The sequence below is a fragment of the Haliotis rubra genome, unplaced genomic scaffold, assembly GCF_003918875.1.
Source record: "Haliotis rubra isolate DU_JTF1 unplaced genomic scaffold, ASM391887v1 Scf329, whole genome shotgun sequence".
In the NCBI taxonomy this organism is placed as follows: Eukaryota; Metazoa; Mollusca; class Gastropoda; order Lepetellida; family Haliotidae; genus Haliotis; species Haliotis rubra.
This window is the reverse complement of record NW_025767001.1, coordinates 754,391-774,700: the sequence shown is the minus strand read 5'-3', so window position 1 is coordinate 774,700 and position 20,310 is coordinate 754,391. Positions and strand designations below refer to the sequence as shown.

The 20,310-nt window shown below is 37.9% G+C and overlaps 1 protein-coding gene across 4 annotated transcripts in view; it reads left to right on the top strand.

Annotated features, from left to right (window-relative positions):
• The window catches only part of LOC124284091 (leucine zipper putative tumor suppressor 2 homolog), a 118,983-nt gene that overhangs the window by 45,318 nt on the left and 53,355 nt on the right, over positions 1-20,310 (top strand). Inside the window, exon 1 of one of the 4 annotated variants that reach the window (XM_046720147.1) lies at positions 4,738-4,923. The exons of 2 other annotated variants lie outside the window; for them this stretch is intronic. The gene's annotated coding sequence lies outside the window, so the exon portion shown is untranslated. Of the gene's footprint in view, positions 1-4,737; positions 4,924-18,266; positions 18,411-20,310 lie in introns of those variants that run through there. One more of the 4 variants, XM_046720150.1, reaches the window with a different exon arrangement.

Below are 20,310 nucleotides of genomic sequence, written 5' to 3'. Positions count from 1 at the left end.
ATTTACCTTGCCGGACACCTCTGTTTAATTTTACGGAATGTTAGACCTGTCTCAACAGATATTGCAAAGCACCGCTGTCGCTGAGAAGCTGATGGCAAGTTAACTCTATCAACACTGTGGAAGTAATTTTTTCCAAATTATAATTTATTTATTTTTAAATGAAACAAAGGTAGGAAAGTGGGTACTTGTTTGGTAGAGGAGAAAAAAAGCTATCTTACAATACCCCATTTGCCTAGGCATGGTATAAAATTTATTCTTATACAATTCTCATGCGATCCTGAATGTTTGTATTAGACAAGGGTTAAAACAAATATTGTTGGCCTTGTGTGGCTAGAGATGTGCTCACAGTATAGGTGTGTGCATGTTGCCATCATTACCTAAAGTAGAGGTTAGTGTTTGCAGAGACAGGAAAGATGTGAAGAATTGTTTTAGCTTCTTTTAAAAAAACAGTTCCGTGGGATGTTAAGGTTCATGTACAGCTGTTATATACCTTCTAAACATATTCTTTGAATGTGATACCATAAATTTGATTAGAAGGAATTTGAAGACAGTTAAGGATTACAGATATTACGATTACTGTCAGTGTTAGTACTTTTATAAGTACCATTGATATTGCTTTCTGCATATTTTGTGTACATTTACCATGATGTATAAATTAAAGATCACGGTTTTGTGATCAAAATGAGATTTTAGCAAAGTTTTTGTCCATGTATCATGTAAAAATTTATGAATAGTCTCTTAAGTTCCTATTGTAAGAAATTTTAAGTTGGTATTTTTTTGTTTAAAAAACTTGTTTACTAATTTACATGATTAACACAAAAAATGCTTAATTTAGAGTCTGAGCTGCAGTATTACTGTAATTAGAGCTCAGTTTCTTCAAACTGCATGAAAAGATTAAATTTATTTTAGCAGAGGTGTTAAACAGTTTTACAAGCAAAACACATAAAAATCTCATTTCAACATTTCTTATTGAGAGATCTGGCCATACTTTAGTGATATGTTCCTAACATTCTTAAAGAAATCTGAAACCAAACTCTATCAAAACTTTCATATGATAAAATCAAAGGAAATATTGTCGCAATGACTATTAAAACAAATAATTAATCCGCTAATATCCAGCAACTGTACGATTAATAGACATTGGATTCTTCCTCATCCTATAATTAGAGCCACTGAGCGGTTGATTTCACATTAATGTGCTAATTTCACCCACTATTGTACACACAGGTCAGATTAAATCTACCCCTTTGATATCTGATACATGTAAATTTCAACTGAAATCCACGCATGTCTATTTCCTGCTGACAGGTAATGTCAGCTCACCTGAAACTAGGCTGTATATATAGCTACATTGTGTACCAGGGCCAGCCAGCATTGTTAGGTCCAAATTTGAACAGAACAGCTGTTAAAGCTCTATGTAAGTACTCAGTTCCTCTCCATGTAATATCCTTATCAGGACTTCATTTAAGGAAATGAAACTTACTTGCACCCAGTGCAACCATAGGTAATAACCTTGTTGAACCAGACAAACTGGTTGCACCTGATGCTCAATATGAAATTATATAGTTATACTTAGGAGAAATGCAACATTCGTGAAGCTGGGCCCCATTCCTCAAAGCGATCGTAGCGCTAAGATGATTGTAACTCCCATACTATAAGTGGGCTTACGACTGTCGTAGCGCTACGATCGCTTTGAGGAACGGGGCCCTGGACTCCTCGCTTCTTGAGTCTTAATGTAATTGCTATAAAATACTTACTGTAAGTTACCAGTCTATGGAATGTGAAAGTGGTGGATTTTTTTTCTCCAATTTTCCGATTTTGTTTAATTTTAATTTTAATTTTAATTCAATTTTAATTTCATAGGATTTGTAAACAAATTAGAACAAATATCTCCATGTTATCTCTTTGGTGTTTGCCACTAGTAGGTTAGGAAATGTTTATCCGTTTATGCAAACATCAGGTGTCATCACTAATAGTGGGGGCGGTGGGTAGCCTAATGGTTAAAGCGTTGGCTCGTCGCGCCGAGGACCCGGGTTCGAGTCCCCACATGGGCACAATGTGTGAAGCCCATTTCTGGTGTCCCCCGCCGTGATGTTGCTGGAATATTGCTAAAAGCGGCGTAAAACCAAACTCAGTCAGTCAGTCATCACTAATAGTGTCCTTATAATGGCCGTATATTTAGGAGTACTGCATCATTCATGAAGCTCAGCCCTTCTCTTCTGCATTGATGTAAGAATGCAGCTGATGGAATTAAAAAGTACGGATTATATAATTTTTCTAATTTTTTCCATCTTTAAATCCTATTTCACCCAATAGATTTAACATCAAACATTTTCCTTAAGAAGATGATAACATGATCGTAACAAACAACCCAGGAATGGGAATCATGTCGGACATTCATTTTATCGAAACGCCCAGCCCATATTGGCTCCCAAATCCATTATACAAATCAGGAATTATGGGCCATATGTATTCAGGTGCACGTTTTTCTTCAAAAGTCAGTTAGTATATCAAGTGACTAGTCATGGGACATAATTAACTACATGAAATTGAATATATGTCAGAGTGTCAAGTCATATATTACACACACATAAGCTGAATAACGGCCTGCACGCAATCTTTTTTCCGAGGATTAACTCTTGAGTCAGTGCTTATACAACACAGAGTGAACCTTTCATCTTGTGAGAGATTGGGTACGACAAGTGCTAGATAATTGGTCACCACTACACCCCAGTCCACAAACCCCAATATCCAGTTTATTTAGCAGTGTACCTACCTGTTAGGGCACTACACATTTTTTTACTTTCAAAGGGTAGGTCATGTTTCTTTATTTTCCCTGCCAGGGAATTCCTATTTGATCTTGATATATTGTATGTTTATGTTTATGCTTATGTTGAAGACAAAGACTTTTAATGCTGTTTCACAGGCTTTATTTTGAATCACCGAAGTGTAATTACTGTTTACATTAAACACTTAAGCTAATATTTTCCTTTATGTTAAATATAAATCATACTGTAAGAATTTGTTTATTTCTTTGTCAGTATAATTAAACAGCTGTATTTGATAATTAATTGATGTAGTTAATTAACAGTGTCCTAATTAATATCTTAAAGTAAATATTTGGGTTTTCAGATACCCTACAGCTAAGCAGCAATGGGTTTGGGCAAGGCTGTATGCTAGGCCCTATTTTATTAAGCTGGAGGCTGTGAAATATTTATGTCTCCTCTGAACCTGTCTATATAGTTTAGGACTCAACACTGTCTTCCACTGGTCATTTGAATGTCATAATGCTTGATTACCTTCCTGTAAATAATGATCATCCAAGAACAAACAACATAACAAAAGCTAATGACCCAATTGTTTGTTTGGGAGTTTGTTTATGTAAATAATTGGGTCACTGCATCAGGCTCCATGGTGTGTTTAGGATACCAGTGAATATGTAAGGTATCATGTTTCTGTGTTGTAATGAATGAAAACAATGGCCCAACTACAGTTAACTGCCCCATTGGGGAGCTATTTCATTGTATTCTTACTTGACATCATGATTGAGAGGTGACTAACTGCCAGAAATACGAATTTACGACTGAATGTACAACTGAGTACAGGCAACAAGTACAGGAAACTTTAAGGAAGTGCATTCATAACATGCTGTTAAGAATCTTGATCAAGAAATACTGAGAAAAGTACATTGCATTAAACCGATCTATATTTCAGTTTCTCAGTTATAAGTGACATTTTGTCACTTTTCTTGTTAATACAATTTTAAAATTTCCATGGCATTTTTATTAATCAGTCAATTGAATTGTGCATCAATCGTTTGAAATTTACACAATTACTCTAAACATAAATTTATCATGTTCACTTCAACCTTTCTGTTTCAGACCTTTGTGTAGTGGTCTCAGAACCATGATTGCATTGCTGACAAGGGCTTGTTCAGAATGCAAATAATCCTTTTTAAAAATTGGAGATGGAATATTTAAAAACTTGATTTCTGAGATGTGAACATTCTTATGCCAGATATGTTTGAAGTTGTTGCGGGAAGTGATCTTGTTCTGCTTCTTCGTGTTTCTGATGGAATTCACTGACGTAAAACTGTCAACACACAGCCAGATATTGTACAGAGTCCTGATGTCTCTTAATCCAGATTGGCATTGCTTCAAGCTTGTCATCACGGTGATACATGTCAGTCTTTTGAAAAATTCTGTTTCCAACTTTTCTGAAATAGGATCTGTTTTCATATTTTCTGTTGCCATAAACATTAAATTTAATAGTATATTTATGTAATGTTTCTGATATATTAACTTCAAAGGAATGTTGTATAATTTGTTTAAATGTTTTCAGCCATAACTCTATCATGTTACAATTATTCTGCTGACTCAGCACACTTTACTGTATATTATGTATTAAGTCTAGGATAAGTAACAAAAACAACTGTAGATGTAAAAAATTATAATTTTATGAACAGATATTTAATACATTATCCCTTGAGCCATGTGTCCTGTAAGATTCAACCAGGGAGAAAATCATTTCATCTCTCAAATCCCTCTGTCTGGCTTAGCCTATAAAGAACAGAACACCACCTCAAGAAAACAGTGCATAGTGTTGTGTTTAGCCCGAGGTTCAATCACCTCCTATCACCCCTCCACACCAACATGGACCAGTCCAAAGCTCACAACCCTATCTATTGATTGGTTCAGCTTGGTGCAAGTTAATGACATTGAACCTTCAGGGGTTGAAGTAGGTCAGGCAGGCATTGTGAAGTCAGGCTCTGTCTTGAGAGGCTGTGAGCATGGATACTTAGAGGAACATCGAAATTTGGGGTGTAAAGTGGACCAAAAGTTGTGTATCGTGGCTGAAGACTGTTTTATTGTGTGACAAACCTGTCTGGAGTTTTGTACCACAGATTCAGCTTTCGTTTCAGTGGTAAGTACCTGGTACAAAGTTGATAGTCCCTTGAAAATCTGTCAGGCCAGTGCTCTCCATAGGCAGACCAGGCCTCCCATCTGTGTGCTCAGATTCACTGGTTTGTGACTGTGTGAGAGTTATGAGTTATGATGTTACAACGATGACATGTACATGGCTGTCAGTTTCACCTGCCCTTGTTATATCGATTACTCGTGTGTTTCCTGTGTCAACTCCACTCAGATTCTTGTCATCCTGAAGGCTTAGCATGTGAAATTTTTTATATGCTTGAAATTTATTGTCCAAGATTTTCCCACACTAGTTTTCAATGTATTCAACACATGTGTCGTTGACTTCACATTTCACTAAATGTCACAGTGACTTTTCTTGATAGAGAATCAACATAAAATTTGACAATTTTAAAACTTTTAAAATCAAAAGTTTAAATTGTAAAGCATTCAAATAATAAAGCAAACTGTAAAGTTTGATTGATTTCGGGATAAATTGCCTCATTAATCTACAGAGATATCGCTGATTGCAAGTGAATATTTAATTTCTTCGCAGATTAAGCGCATAATGTTCCTTAAGGCATGTTTGCCCTATTGTTCTTACAAGACGATGCTGGGAAATAAAGTGGATTGTCTGACTTAAAGACCCTGAACTGTACCCACAGGGTCTTGTCAACAGACATTGATCTTTTGTATCTGACTGAGGTAGCCTCAGGGGTATGAAGTACGAGAGACTCGGATCTTTAGGAGACATCTCAGGAGTTGATTCTTGACAGATTTTATTCTTTAGACAGATGGGGTAAGGCATTAGCGATTCAATACCCTGCATTTTGTAGGCGTGAAAAGAAAGTCACATGTTGGGTTGGAGGACCAGTTCTTGAGGGAAAAATTGTCAGAAAGGAGAAGTGACTAATTTTGCAGACAGTTCTTAAAACTGAATTGTCTGCAGATTTTAATTTCTAAACAGCTGGCTCTGGGAATTGGTGATTCATTTTCAGCTCTGAGTATGAGAGTTGAGAAGTAAAAAGTTTTATTTGAAGTTTCAGGATGTGTGCTGAGTCAATTTGAAGTTGTCATTGATCGAGAGAATTGTGGAAAGAATATTCTCCTGATACATCTGTTGTTATTTTTCAGATAAATAGATTAAAGTTTAAATTTAGCTCAAATGTCTTTGAAGTATGGCGTGAACAGTTTGCAGTACATCAATAATAATTGAAAATGTTTTTTGATTGTTGTGAGTGAGTTTAGATTAGTTTTACACGCATGTAGCAGTATTCCAGCTTTATCTCTGTGGGGACACCAGAAATGGGCGTAATCAAACCTGGGTCTTCAGCGTGACAAGCAAACGCTTTAACCACTAGGCTACCCCACCACCTCAATTGTTAAAATACAGACATTAGTCCACTAAAATAGAAAAACAAATCTATTACAACAGATTTAAAGAATTGCATTTAACATTTTACAAATAAAGACTATATGAATTAATTCCAATTGATTTCAATAACAAAGGCTGTTTTACTAGAGACTGATTCATGAAGCTTTAAGTGGATATAAATCTCGCACTTTGTAGCTTGTAACCACATCAATTTCACCTTGTCCTCATGTTTATTTACTGTTATATACTGCTCAAAACAAGTTAAGGACCATCCATTCATATTGCTATAATTAATCTGTCAAGGCTTGACTGAGGATTTCTAGTAGTTAAAAGTATTTGTCCTTAGGGTTTTAGTGTAGTATATGTGAAAAGAGAAATATTGAAACAAGGACCCACATTAAATTGTGCATAAGTTAATCAGAGGGGACGAAAAGTGACATAATCCGTGAAGGAAAATATTTGATGAAGGGATTAATTTGATGGCCCCTGTGAAGTAAAGACAGATTGATCGTGTCTGAGTCTCCTCATTAATGATGGGATGTCTGGGGCTGCATCTAATTATCCTGCCAACCACTTAATCCTTGATCGACACTGTCACAAATATGATTCATATGCCTTTGTTGGTCATATTTGGAGAGTATTCAGCTGGGTGTTGTGAAGTTCCATTTTAGAGAAAGTTAGAAAATTATAATTATTGGGTGAAATTTACTTGTACTTTTTTTAGAAGAATATCATATTCACTTTAATTGCATCCCAATTCATTACATCAACATAGTAGCCAGAGTGCGTCTTTTTTTGGCGTTATCAACTGAACTGAAAGAAAATACAGACTCATTTGGGAGAGTGGCTCTTGTCGCAAGCTGTAATAAGTATGAAAACCTTTTTATCAAAACTGTTTATATTTTTTAAGAAGTGATTTGATTTATGAAGCACTGTTTAAGTTTCATGGTAAATTTCGCAGCGATTTTCACTGTTGGTTTTGTTTTCGTTCTCTGAATGGCCAGATCATTTAGTTTATTAAATTATTATTCCAGTGTTATGATATAATGTTTTCTCAATAACTATTGTTCAGTAAGCATATGGAAACTGTTAGAATTACCCGATCCTTCTCAATGAGTTAGTGAGTGAGTTTGGCTTTTTGCCGCTTTTAGCAATATTCCAGCAATATCACGGCAGGGGGACACCAGAAATGGGCTTCACACATTGTACCCATGTGGGAATCGAACCCGAGTCTTCGGCGTGACTAGCCAACGCTTTTGTTTAAGTGAATGAATCCCGGGGGTGGGGTGTGTGTGTGTGTGTGTTTAGAATAGGTCCTCTGCAACCCATGCTTGCCACAATAGGCGACTATAGTTGTCGTAAGAGGCGACTAACGGTATCGGGTGGTCAGGCTCGGTATCGGGTGGTCAGGCTCGCTGACTTGGTTGACACATGCCATTGGTTCCCAATTGTGCAGATGGATGCTCATGCTGTTGATCACTGGATTGTCTGGTCCAGACTTTATTATTTACAGACCGCCGTCATATAGCTGGAATATTGCTGAGTGTGGCGTAAAACTAAACTCAATCACTTAAGTGAATGCATATTGTTAAGTGACATCAAACTCAACTCTTTCTAAGTCGACACTATATCATTGAGACTCACTTGCTGAAATTTGGAGGTAAAAGAGGCAGATACATGAACGGACCTGCTGACCAGAGAATATGCAAGATATGAAACAAAAAATAGGTAGAAGGTGAAATACACTTTCTTATGTAAAGTCTAAATAGTCGTACTGAAAGACACAATGATAACAAACTTTTCACAAATGTCTGGAATCCTTGCTCCTAAAAGCGAAGTCTGTCACAAAAATCCTCACAAACAGTTCAAAGAAAATACTGTAGACTTGAATTTAATCTTTACTACATTATTAACACATGCTCTGTCATCGTATCACATGCTGACAATCATGGGATTGTCTGGTCCAGACTCTATTTGTTTGCAATCAACATTGTACACCTGTAATACTGCTGAAACAAATACATGCTCATGATATAGTCAGAATTGTACAATTGACTGAGCTTTTATAAGAGATTTCTTATGGACATGGAAAAGTTTTGTCACTTCTATCTTATTACATTATTTGCATATTTACCTTTCATGTTTGTAATTATTTTTACTCCCATATGTACCTAGCTTGCTCCCTGCCCTGCGTGTGTGTTCTGTACAGTAGCTTGTTTCTTGATTCAAACACTTCATCTGACATTTCCATTATATGTTGAATTATGTAGTTAAGGGTCTATATAATAAACTCCCAACTGATACAGATTTCAGCCATACTCAGCGTTTTGTAAGCGACATCTCCAGACGGTGTGTCTAAGTTATAAATTTCTCTTGTTTGTAGGAGGTATTTGTTTATGTTAATGACATGTAAATGTCACTGTGGCAGTGACACATGCTTTAATTGTGTCAATCTGTTTATACAAGGGATGTAATGAATTCCGCGGGAGTGTTAAATTCCTTAAAGCAGTTGACAAGTGACTGCAGCAACTCGAACATCTTGTTTGACCTCTGCAGTTTCTTGAACACCTGGATAGTATTGACGTTAAAGTTCTAGATTCTCCTGAATATTATTGACATGAAAGGTCTTTAGTCTTCTGTTGGGTATTGACATTAAAGGTCTATAGTCTTCTGTTGGGTATTGACATGAAAGGTCTATAGTCTTCTGTTGGGTATTGACATTAAAGGTCTATAGTCTTCTGTTGGGTATTGACATGAAAGGTCTATAGTCTTCTGTTGGGTATTGACATGAAAGGTCTATAGTCTTCTGTTGGGTATTGACATTAAAGGTCTATCTTCTTCTGTTGGGTATTGACATTAAAGGTCTATAGTCTTCTTCTGGTGGGTATTGACATTAAAGGTCTATAGTCTTCTGTTGGGTATTGACATGAAAGGTCTATAGTCTTCTGTTGGGTATTGACATTAAAGGTCTATAGTCTTCTTCTGGTGGGTATTGACATTAAAGGTCTATAGTCTTCTGTTGGGTATTGACATGAAAGGTCTATAGTCTTCTGGTGGGTATTGACATGAAAGGTCTATAGTCTTCTACTGTTGGGTATTGACATTAAAAGTCTATCGAAACATGGAGCTCTATTTTGAGAAATCTGGTTTGCTTCAACTTTTGTTTTTGTATTTGTGTACAATGCAGAGTTTAATGGGGTATAACGCCGTGCTGAAGACTGCTGCACTTATTGTTTCTGAACATGTCTACTTGTCTAGACTAATGCCGGTTTTATATACAATCTTACTCCTGAAACCAGGTATTTTTGAATTTAACAATAAATAAAGTAAATTCTTTTTAAAGTGTTTTCTTATTTCCCACTTAACTGAAATACAAGACCGCCTCCGTGGTGTAGTGGTTAGAGCGTCCGCCCGGAGAATGGACGGTCGCGGGTTCGATCCCCAGCCGCGTCATACCGAAAGACGTTAAACTATGGTACTTGTTGGTCCCTGCCTGGTGCTCGGCATTAATGGGTACAACAAGGACTGGTCGGCTCGGAGTCAGTATAATGTGGCTGAGTGGGGTATTCATGCTTCACTGCGGCATGGTGTCTCAGTGGGCTAGCACTATAAAACCAGCTTAAGTCTGGACTAGTACAAGCAGCCGCACATACACATACACACGAATGCACGTCGTCATATGAGCGAAATATTCTCAAGCACGAGGTTAAACCCAATTTCACCTCACCTCACCTCACTGAAATGCAAATAAGCATTTTTGAAAAGCTGGGAAAGATAAATTGTCCAAATAATATTATCCCTATTATCAGCCATCAAATTGTACCACTTTGCCACAATCAACGTCTCAGTCAATCATTTCCTCTAAAGATTAATCCGACACTCCCTAATTACCTAATCAATGAAATAGACGATGTATATAGCAACAGCTGCAATGCTGATATTGATCAAGAAACATGATATTGACAATGTGCAGATTTTGTAGGTGTCCTGTAAACATGTGGAGCTACCAATAGGAATTCAATATGCTGATTGTGATGATAGTTGTAATGGAATATTCATGAACAGGAAAGGAAATAGATTTTCTACAAAGAGGCGGGACAGGGAGCATTATTGTGAAGATTAAGTTCAGGACGTGTCTATTTCCACGTTTAAAGCTGTCGTGAGTCCAGGAAATTGGCTTGATGAATATGTACTTAATACTTGCGGTGAAGCTGTTTCACCTACTTGTTTTGAAGACAGACATTAATCTTTTGTCTTCTTGTAACTGTTTTGTTATTTTGAGTGAAAATTAACAAGAAATATTATAAAATCAATCAGAATCAGATTGAATGTATTAATAACTACATGGACATTTTGCCAGTGTAAGTTCTTCTCCTTCCTATTACTGTTGGTTTTACTGTAGTCTGTCTCACAGTCCCTCAACCACATTATTCCCCTTCAGCCAAGCCCTTTCTGCAATGCTAAAGCCCCAAATGAAGCAAGTCTAGATTTCTTCCCATCTCATCATGGCTCCTTTTTCAATTTAAAATATCTGAATTCCTTGTTTCTATCAAAATATGTATATATCTTTGCTCTCAGAGACTAAGCTTGGCCTAGTGTTACTGCAATGCTGTGGTATGTCTGCAGCACAGCTAGCGTCCCCTATCTTTGCTCTTGTGTTACTGCAATGCTGTGGTATATCTACAACACAACTGCGTTCCCTATCTTTGCTCTTGTGTTACTGCAATGCTGTGGTATATCTACAACACAACTAACGTTCCCCTATCTTTGCTCTTGTGTTACTGCAATGCTGTGGTATATCTACAACACAGCTAACTGCTCTTGTGTTACTGCAATGCTGTTGTATATCTGCAGCACAGCTAGCGTCCCCCTCTCTTTGCCCATTTCATTCTATCTGACTTGAGGCGGTAACGTAGCAGTAGCTAGTCATGCAGAAGACACTGGGTCTTCCCCCATTCACTAACAAGCCCATTTCAGCTGTCCCTCAGTGTGATATCACTCAATATTACTGTGATATCACTCAATATTACTGTGATATTATTACTGTGATATCACTCATTACTTTGATATCACTCATTATTACTGTGATATCACTCAATATTACTGTGATATTACGAAGGTGGCAAGAAGCCCAACTCCATCACTCACTCCTGGAATGAGTGAGTGAGTTTAGTTTTACGCCGCACTCATCAATATTCCAGCTATATGGCGGCGGTCTGTAAATAATCGAGTCTGGACCAGACAATCCAATGATCAACAGCATGAGCTCGATCTACGCAATTGACCCACTCCTGGAGATTTTTCTCCATTGCTGTCATTGTTCTTGTTTCTCTTCTGGTGAAGTTCCTTAATTAATTCTACTTTGCTTTATTGTTCCTATAACTTGACCTTTACTCTTAATTTTCACTGGGTGTTTTTTCGTTTTTTGTTTTACTTTCTATTTCATTCTATCAAATATTGTATAACTGTATAATTTAATGTGGTTGTCACAATGTGGTTGAAATACTGCATACAGGACTTTACATCACTCACACATTCTATCAAGGTTTCTTTAATTGTTCCCCATTGTTCATGCTCCTTCACTTCATCAGTATGTGACACCACTGAGCAGCAGGTACTGATTGGCATGTGCCATGACACCCCTCAACATTATATATCACTTACACACCATCCTTGTGTCCTGCCCCTGCAACCCTTCCCCTCCCAACATCCCCCTCCCCTTATCCCCAATGCACCCTCCATTGTCCTCTCTGAACATCCCCATCCCAACATCCCTCTCCCCCCCATTTTACATCCCCCCACCACAATGTACCCATCCATTGTCCCTCCCCATATCCCCAACATCCCCTCCCAACACCCCACTTCCAGCATCCCCTCCGACTTCCAGCATCCCCTCCAACCTCCCTCCCACCACAATGTCCCCATCACCCCCACCCCCAACATCCTTTCGTAACCTCCCCCTCAACATCACCTTCTCTAGGTTTCCCTGGACCCTGTTTACATGCACAGGTCATTCCAGCTCCTGACAGGTGCTTCTTTCGAAATCAACAGGTAACCCAGTTTGATAGAGCTAACCTCTGTATTCCCTAGGGTCAGGTTTAGGAGGTATTTCCGGTCCTTTTATCTGAGAGCTATACGACACCATGCTTGTGTTGAATTGCCTAGAGTCCATCAAGGTTGATTGTTGTTTGTGTGAAATCTGTAAGCCTTTTTCAGAAATTGATGGCTATTAGCAAGTGTCGATTTCAATTTGACTGAAATGTACACAAACTGAAATGGCCTTTTGTGGGGTGTATAGAATCTTGATCTTGAATCATGAAAGGGAATTTAGGACTTTATCCTTGTTTGCAAATCTGTGACACCGTTACATCATAAAACATAATGGCTTTGAAATCATTCAAAGACGAGGCAAAACGAAAGCAGATTATAACAATGAAATGGGTACAGTTATGATTGTTTAACAGGCATATGACCTATTTGTAAAGATTTGATATGCCTGCATGCTCCTCTACTATATATGTTAAATAAAGTACAAAAAAGTTAATACAAGAATGGATTCAAGTATATTAATTGTACAACAAAATGAATGCAAGCAATGAATTAAACAAGTATGGATTGAAACACTGTATTTGAAATATATGGACAGTAATAAGTAATTAGGGACGGCGGGGTAGCCTAATGGTTAAAGCCTCATCACACTGAAAATCTGGGTTCGATTCCACACATGGGTACAATGTGTAAAGCCTGTTTCTGGATGATATTGCTGGAACATTGTTTAAAGCAGCGTAACACCACACTCACTATAAGTTATTACTTATACAACAAAAAAATGGTACACATATTTATTCATCAATTATGAATGAAAGTAATGCATTATGCATGCATCTAATATTGATACAAGTAGTTACTTTTACATTGATTGTTGAGAGACATTTTAAGTGTCCTCTGTGTGCGGACTAACAGCCAGCCAAGCTTGACACAGAACAAAGGCTCATTGGCGGAGCAAAATTGATTGAAGACCAAGTAAGACTGTTTCTAAAGAAAAGAAAGAGGCAAGTGAAAACCTAGACTTGCTTTATTCACATTGCAGAAAGTGTTGGAAAAGGACAATAGTATTGTTTAGGAGACAGACTGATGCTGAGAAAGGGTGAGATTTGAAAGGATGAAAGTTGTGGTCGGTACGAGTTACCAACTTGTAGGAGCGAGAATGAAGGTAGGTCGGTGTAGAGATTGTTGAGTGAGGTCATATTGCTGATGACCTTGGGAGAGTAGATTTCAGATAGCATCCAGAGTCTCATGCTACATCTTAGTGCTTCAGCTGTTGTAGTTCTGTGGTCTGTCACAGATAAATGTTCTGGTGTTGGTTGAGGTTCTGTAGTATGTCAGTGTTCTCGTTTTAAGACGATAGGGTAGCCTAGTGGTTAAAGCATCTGCTCGTCATGCCGAAGACCTGGGTTCGATTCCCCACATGAGTACAATGTGTGAAGCCCATTTCTGGTGTACCCCATCCTGATATTGCTGGAATATTGCTAAAACTAGTAAAAGCTAATACTCACTCAAAAGCAGTGTAAAACCATACTCCGACTGTTTTTTCTGTCGGGCAAGCAAATTTGTATATCACACTGTACCAGCGTCCAGTTGACTTTCCAATGTTATTTATGGTTTATTTTAAAAAATCAACAAGTTGTAGGGCAAGTTTTTACATGTGCCACTAGTAGGTTTCTGTGATAAGACATTTCCATTGTAGGTCTGGGTTCTGTTGAAGGGGAATACTGTGTAAAAGAGTGATGTACCAACATTTACAATATTTACAGTGAGCACATAAATCAATCATATGTATGTCAATATTTAAACATAGACTAACAATCATCTTAGTTTTATATTGTCATTGGATGTGGGTCCTAATGGTTAAACATAGAAGACCCGGGTTGGAATCCCCACATGGGTACAATGTGTGAAGCCCATTTCTGGTGTCCCCGCACTAATGTTTGCTGGAATATTGCTCTATTCAGTCAGTCAGTCAGTCTATTGGATCAGTGACGTATTGGTTTGTTTGCACCTGGCCTGCATTCACAGTCTCACACACAATGCCTTAAGAACTTCACTCACTCACTCACTCAAACATCACTCACTGACTCTATCACTAACAGCAATCACCATGTTTTTTATGTACAAGGAAGTCCTGTAAAGCAATTGTTTCCTTGTGTTTAAGCCACAAGTATCGGCTGGTCTAATCAGACCAAACAGTTTGCGGTCACTTCCAGGTGGCCAGAATGGGTGTTTGGCCATAATGGTCAGATGAGCATGTGGAGACAATCAGTTTGATTTATGGAGCAGGGAGGCTGGGGATGTGGAAGATTAATGTCCCTGTGACTGGACACCGGTCACCCCTACTGTGAGACTCAACTGACCACGTGGCACAAATGGGATTCTAATGTCCATTTGTATGATCTGTCCAGCGGGGCTGGACATTGTATGTAATTGGCTGTTGGAGCAGCTGACAATACTTCTGTATGTTTCATAATGGTGTCATTGTTTGTGAAATAGTTTTGGGAGTGTTTAAACTGAAAGACTATTGATTTGTTCTGGAATGAGATCAATGTTGAGGACAGGCAGCTGAAAAATGCACAGAGGCTCTGGTTAATTAATATTTCATGTTCAATCTTTATATCATCCTTTATTTTTTCATAGGCATTTTAATGATTTGATCAAGATATGTGAATCGTGAAGCTGTGAGGCCCTGAGGCTTGCTACAATCTTGTATCTCTGTACTGAATGTTGAGGAGAAAGAGGTGGACACTTCCTTGATAAGGGTGCTCATCAACAGTGTATTGACCGAGATCGTACTGAGGGTACGTGCTTCTTGATTTCTGAATGGATTTTGTTTCATTGATTTCTTTTTAAATATGAGGAGGTTTATTCAAGAAAATGTCCACACTGGTAAATTTAAAGAAATTATTGCTTGCATTCGAAAGATATTCCAACTTGGAATGCCTGTGAAAATCCGGCTTAGAATTGGTCTTCGGCAACCCACGCTTGTCGTAAGAGGCAACTAACGGGATCAGGTGGCTAGGCTCACTGACTTGGTTGACACATGTCATTGTATCCCATCTACGTAAATGGATGCTTATGATGTTTATCACTGGATTGTCTGGTCCAGACTGGATTATTTACAGACCGCCGCCATATATGTGGAATATTGCTGAGTGCTGCATTAAACAACAAACTATCAATCCAACTTGGGCATCTGTGTTTGAAAAACCGTCATGAGCCATTAGTCCAGAATTTGCTATTAAAGTGCTTTGTGTTATAGATGATGGTTGTTGTTTACAAAGTTATGTCTCCCTGATTCTTCAAAAATATTTCTGCCAATCATCATTAAATCTTAGCAATTAGGTTGAAAGATCGGTTGAATTGCTTTTCACTATTTGTGCATGTGGAGCTTTGGGGCATTTCACAAAACAGATGTCATTGGTCATTTGAAACTTTACTGTTCTTTCAACAACAGGAAGCAAAATCAAAGTTGAATAACAAGATTGTGAAAAACATTTCAAAAACACATGATCCATTGTTAACAAGACGATTCACTGCTAACGTTAGTCATGGGACAAAGCTTGATTCTTTCAAGTTTCTTTATGCCAGCATGTCTCTCCTAACATAACAATAGATAACATGTGATTGTACATTGAAAACAATCTATTTTCTTTACCGGCTGTCCTCTGAATGTCCTCAGCAACCTGTTAGTGTAAACATGACTCATTTTATTTTTGCTCATCTCTAGGAGAAGTAACACTTCCAAATTCAGTATTTTTTCTCACATAACATGGATATTTACTGCTCCGTACTTCTCGCACAAACGTTACCATAGTAACATGAAATAATCAAGTGTTCTTTAACATATTTTGAGTATATAATATATTGGTAAGCCCTAGTACATAGTGTAAAATATAATAATTTGTAGAATTTTATGAATTCTATGTAAAACAAATGACAGTAAATATTATAAATTATGTTTAATATTTCCCAAATCTCAGAAACTTATAAAAAAAAAATAATAATTATGAAATGCAATTTTGGAATATGTCATGGTATTTTTCAAAATTTGTATGGCAAAGGCACTTAATTTGAGATGTTAGAATCATAAAGAAATTGTTCTTAGAAAAACTCTACTGGAAAGTATTCAAAATGGTATTTCCAAGGTCTTATAATACTTATATCGAGTGACCTACTTTAACATAATTGACACCATTTATCCACTGGGGACAGGAAAATCATGATCCTTTTTCTCATTAGTTCTATCAAACGGGGTTAAAGACCTCAAGATTCACTCATCCTCTTAATCCATCTCACCCAGTTTCCTGTCTGGGGTGTATGGTGCTACGTATTCCAGGGGTTCAGTGGATAAACTCCTCTAGAATGTGTACCCAAACCAGAGGTAACACTGAATGGCTGTACTCCTTTGTGTTGTGTGTGATGATTGTTCCTGTCCCCAGGAGATACAGACTGTGGTAGGTTTCGGGTCAAGAGTGACAGGCTGTCAATGTTTGATGGGTGGATGTAGGTTTGATTGTGAGGCCATCTGCTCAGTTGGGTGAATCTTGGGTCAGTGTTTTGTGCTGGGTTTGTCATTGATGTGAGATGTTGATTTCTACAATTGTAAACACTCTTCTTTATTTACTTTAGCAGTCTTGATCAAATTTGTCTGTTTGCTATCAGATGTTGAAATTAACATGTGACACACTAGAAGTAGTTAAGATGACACCTTCATTTCTAAAGTTGGGTAGTCTAGTGGTTAAAGCATTCACTTGTCATGCTGAAGACCTGGGTTTGATTCCCCAAATGGGTACAATGTGTGAATCCCATTTCTGGTGTCTCCCTGCCGTGATATTGCTGGAATATTGCTAAAAGCAGCGTAAACCACACTCATTCTAAAGAGTACTCATGGACAGATTTTTAGATGAGTCTTGGGGTGAAAAAGGAGAACAGAACAAGTTTTTGTTATTTTTGTCTTAAATATATTATAATAAATTATATAGAAAACATACAGACGTTTTCATACTATACAATGTGTCAAATAGTTGATACATTATCTATCAGATGACCATTGTACAATTAAAACAGGGATAATGTGGTTGTCATTAGTCTGGAGAGTTCCAGTATAGTTCTAATAGCCCACTGGTAACTGTGCTTGCTTGTCAAGGTGGCCAAGGTTGGATTTCCCCACATGGGTCAAATGTGTGAAGCCCATTTCTGGTGTCCCCCTGCCATGATATTGTTGGAACATTGCCAAAATGGCACAAACTAACTCAGTCCCGTATTAGGTGTATAGGAAGCTTTAGACTCAGTTTAGAAAGAAGAGGGGAACCTGTTAGCTGAAAATATAATTTGAATTTTAGGTGGAATCACAGGTTACTTTAATAATTGAAACAAAATGTGAAAAAAAGTTATTGTTTGAAATTCACAAATATATGACTGTGGCTCACAATATACATCACTGGATTGTCTGGCCCAGACTCAGTATTTACAGACTGCCTTGTAAAGTGTTACTAGGGAGTGAGTGAGTGAGTTTAGTTTTACACCGCTTTTAGCAATACTTCAGCAATATCACGGGCTTCACACATTGAACCCATGTGGGGAATCGAACCCAGGTCTTCGGCGTGACGAGCGCACACTTTAACCACTAGGCTACCCTTCTACCCCTACAGCGTAAATTAACAGACATAGCATAGTGTCTGCCGATGAAATACCTTATGACTACGCCCATCGGTAGTTGGTAACCAAATATAGACTCACACTCGTAAGTCAAACTAGTTTTATGATGAATGATAAAAATGACTCATGTTCTCCGATTCATCTATTAAAGTACATGGTTGTATGAAGATGGAGCTTGTCTTGTCATGTGTGACACTGTCGTCAATGATCATGACTCTACCCGTCCATCACTCAACAGGTGTGACATCACCTGTGATAATCAACAGGTAGGGAGGGAGGGGATGCTGATCACCTGTGATGGATGAAGCATGTTGTAGCAATGTACGCTCATACATTACCAACAGTTCAGGAAGAAGGAGGATAATTAATCATGATACCTTGAAATGTACATCTGTACATTTCATCAAGGTTAGGTACGTGATGCTCTGAATTTTTAAACAATGTTGATGAATTTCCTTGTTACTGTGAAGCCAAGAGATGTGTTTTATTTTGGGGATATTTACCTGGGTGTGTTATGACATTGATGCATTGTTTGCAGGTGAACACAAAGTTGTTGCAATTTCCTTAACCCATTGCTACTGTCTGAGATTCTGATGTTTCTAGTCTCGCACCATCACTTTGGAATTTATATAAAAATTATGTTTACTGAAAGCCAGGTCAGTCTCTGCTAATCTAACCCAAGTCTAGCGTGCTAAACTACAGAAGAGGAAAGATTCTTTCTTAAAAAGTGAATTACAAATATTCAATCAATTTGTTTCCATTGACTAAATCTGATTTTTCCATATATGTATTTTGTAACATCTCTGAAAGAAGAAGTGCAAATCAAGATTGAAAGAGAATTGATGAATGAAACAAAGTTGCATCCTGTTATATATTTCACTTGATTAATCAAGGACGTGGGGTAGCCTAGTGGTTACAGCGTTTGCTCATCATGGCAAAGGCCAGGGTTTGATTCCCCATTTCTGGTGTCCCCCACCCTGATATTTCTGAAATATTTCCAAAAGCAACGTAAAACAAAAAAACCAACCTCACTTGATTAATCTGTTGTAAACATGCACCTTTGTCTGTTTCGCTGACATGTGCATTGAACATGGCGGAGAAACTGTTACACCCAGCTATGTGAGGCGTTCATTATACATGACAGCTACCCATGCAATGTACATCACTGCAAGGTACACAAGCAGATCAGCCAGCAAGTAATACATAGCACATGTGGGCTGCTTGTCTATTTCATGTCGGTTGTCAGTTTCTTACATAGGGAGCCCAACCTAATCCTTGTTTGTTCTTATTGACAAGATTAAGAGCTGTTTGTCATTTTCTTTATCGTGTACATTTCTTGCCATCTCTCGGTTGTCTAGACTGACACTTAGTCTCAGAAAATATATACCATCTACATGTATATTAGTGAAGAGACTTAGTGAGCATGGTAAGATGGAGATTGAAAACTATAGACTTGCTTCATTTAGGGCTACAGCATTAACAGCCTTGCTCCAAGGCTTTACTGAGTGCTGAGCTCATGCATTAGACTAAGGCTTAGTCTCTGAATATATATAATTTTGATAGTAACAAACAAGCCCATTTAAAATGAAAAGGAGCCCTAGGGAGACCAGAGATTCACAACCTGGGGAAATCTAGACTTGCTTCGTTTAGGGCTTTAGCACTACAGGGAAGGCTAGGCTGTAGGGAAAATAATGTGGTTCAGGGACTGTGAGACAGACTACCCATGCATGTACAGTAATTCTATCCTTTAACATGTTTAAAGAGGCAAGTCTAGATAAGCAGACAGTAGGATCCCAGTCTGTTATTTATGTTTTTTTAGAAATTATCATTTAAACTATTAATTAACAAATTTAGGACATGCTTCCCATCAGGGCTTTCCTCCAAACCAAGCTGATATGCTGTGATATAATTCTGTTGTTCAGTGTGAAGCCCATTTCTGGTGTCCCCTGCCATGATATTGCTGGAATATTGCTAAAAGCGGCGTGATACTATACTCACTCACTCACTCACTCACTCACTCACTCACTCACTCACTCACTCACTCACTCACTCACTCACTCACTCACTCACTCACTCACTCACTCACTGTTGTTCAAGGCTACATTAAAGCAAACACACAACTCTCAATTCATTTGGATGCCAGTTTTGTTACACTTACAAAGATCTGCTTACACGCAGATCATCTTTAGGTTAACAACACGGACCTCACCCTTGTCTGTTTTCTGTGAGTCAATTCCTGTATTAGTGCAACAAATCAGGCATGTCCTCAGACTGCCAGAAATATGCTGATGTTTGGCTATGCATGCCATGTTC